The 2,667-nt window shown below is 42.5% G+C and overlaps 1 pseudogene; it reads right to left on the bottom strand.

The window, feature by feature from the left end:
- Positions 1-226: 226 nt before the first annotated feature.
- On the bottom strand, positions 227-2,091 carry LOC117715563 (JNK1/MAPK8-associated membrane protein pseudogene; annotated as a pseudogene).
- Between the last annotated feature and the right edge of the window lie 576 nt (positions 2,092-2,667).

The raw sequence follows: 2,667 nt of genomic DNA on the forward strand, positions 1-2,667 counted from the left end.
CCAAGTTCGGGAACCTCTGGTGAGGCTTTTCTCAGTGCCTTCTCCAGCAGCCAGAGCCTACCTTTCCCTTGCCATTCTTCCCAAGCTGCTGTTTAAGAATCCATCAGTACAATCCACTGTTAGGGAACGATTTATTTTATACATGACTTCCCCCAAAGAGAGTGCTTTTGTATGTCGACAAAGGCCTTCTCAGCATAATGTTAGGACTAGACAGCAGGAGTGAATCATCGTGAACCTTGCTTCAGAAGGGGACAGCCTGGGCTTGTTAAACTTTCTTCATTGCAGAGACAATAATCTGAACTCATCTTCAAACAATCTATTTCTAAACAGAAAGTTTGGTGTATAATGATTAATGAAGCTTATTTCTGTGTCATCAATGTGTTGTGAAAACAAATATAAAACCTCAACAAAGCCCCCAGAATTTATTTCCATGTTTTCTGTCACACCCCATCAGTATATTTGCCACTGTAATGCCTTAAAGATGAAAACCAAACTGAGACAGAACAAGCATAAATAATTAGCCAGTGCTATGGCTTCTCTGTTTTAACTGTTAAGGATTTTCATAAGAAGATGGGATACTGCCATTAGTAGAAACACAGAATTACCACTATGTGCCAAAGAATAGCTCAAACTTCTTAGTAGGATTCGAGTGTAGTACATACATACATACATACATACATACATACATACATACACACACACACACATTTCCAAGTGTAACCTTAAGATGTTAGTCAAACAACATAAAATGAACAGAAGGAAAACAAGCATGAAGATCTACTGTTCCTTTGGGCCTGGAGAGATAACTCATCAGTTAAGAGTTTTTGCTGTTCTTCCAGAGAGTGAGAGTTCAGTTCCCAATACTCCCACCACTGGCTCACTTCTTGAAACTCTAGCTCCTGGGGAATCTGGTGCCCCCTTCTGGCTTCCACAGACGTTTACACCCATGTATCATAACTGATGCAGATCCACACATACACATAAATAAAAATGATAACAAATCATTAAAAAGGTATACTGTTCCCGTCTGTAACAAAATGGTACTAATACATTTATAAATGTCTTTACTTTTTAAAGTTAGAAGCATTTTTAAGTGTTGTTCCTTCCTATTTTATATTCAGTGTCCTTTCACACCTTCGGAGATTATCCGTGATGGTTTGGTAAATTTGGTAGTGAAAAAGTAAAAAAGAGTGGGACTAGGCACCAAAGTTAAAAGGAGCAGGTCTTGCTCAAGTTGTTGCCCTCTGGAGAGAGCCATTAAGCCGTAGGCGTGAAGAAACCAGTGGCTGAAGAGGGCGAGGAGTCTGTCCTTTTTTAAGAGATCACTGTAGCTCTCTATTTTGGCAAAAACCAGGTATACAGCCAGATTAGCCAAAGATGCCACCAATACAATGTATGGGAAGGCATAATATAAGAGGCCTCCTGCAACTGCTTGCAGCACGGTCAAAACCGGGAAGAAGTAGAGGGCAGTGTAAATGCTTTCCAGCTGGTTTGGCATGTGTAAGTGCCACTGAATCTTCTTCACCAGTAATGGTCGAAGCAGCAGCATCAATACCAAGCAGAAAGCGTAATAAACAAACACGATGGTGTACAGTGGGTACACGGCTTCCTGAGTGCAGTGCACGGTGGTGATGTAATCTGGACTTGGGTTGTAGAGCATCGTGTACCAATCTGAGAGCATCAGTACCCGGCATGAGTGGATGGTAAGGGTGCCGACAGGATCACTCACAAGTAATGTGACTATAGCTGCCATGCTGCATTCTAATAAGGCAGAGACTTGCTGGAAAAACACACCTCTGGAATTACTATTCTTTGCGTCCCATTCAACCGAGAGCCAATGGGAAACGAGAGGAAGCATCGCCATGAAGCCAAGGTAAAGCCAGTCGTACAGTTCCGGGGACTCCAAGCAAGGCTGGCAGTATTTCTCTTCATTTGTCCTCTGTCCTCTTGGGCACGCCCCACACTCTCCATATATTTCAGCTGAGCTATTTTTAAACAATAGGGTCTTCCCACAATAGAGTCCAAAGCATGCCATCAGGCCACATTAGTTTCTAAGATCAATGGATGTTACCACAGCATGCTAACAGCTAGGCTTCAACGGTCCAGGTAGCTCCGCCTCCAGGTATCCTAGACAACCATTCTGAAGCCCTGCCCCTGCGCCACCAGGCTCCTCCTTCCCCGCCCCTCAATTCCTTCGCTGGGTTCAAGCATCAGGTCCTGACTTGTTGGCTTAGGCTCCCAGGGTTGATCCTTTTCCTGGTCTAGTTAGGGTTCATGGAGCTTTTTCTCCTGAAGAACTAACACAGGCCCTTGGAATGTATTTCAGGGTGTCAGATTTTTCTTTCTGCTCTTGCTACTGGTCTTAGCACGAGAGAGGAGATGAAATGTAAATCAGACATGGTTGAGAAACCATAGTTCCTTCTTTTGAATAGATTGGCATGCAGCAGAAGATACAGGTGACAGGCCAGTGTCTCGTGACATTCATAAATTTATCAGATCCTAAAAATTCGCATTCTAACAGGATTATTTTAAAGAAGCTTAGCTTTCTTTGGGCACATAATGTCTTAATCTTTCATCTTAAGCATTCATGTTTGATAAAAAAATGATTCCTCATGTAAATTCATGTATTGTAATTCAATCTTTCCTAAACTCTGTGGATCGAGAGCT

This window comes from Arvicanthis niloticus, chromosome 9 (genome assembly GCF_011762505.2).
Source record: "Arvicanthis niloticus isolate mArvNil1 chromosome 9, mArvNil1.pat.X, whole genome shotgun sequence".
Classification (NCBI taxonomy): Eukaryota; Metazoa; Chordata; class Mammalia; order Rodentia; family Muridae; genus Arvicanthis; species Arvicanthis niloticus.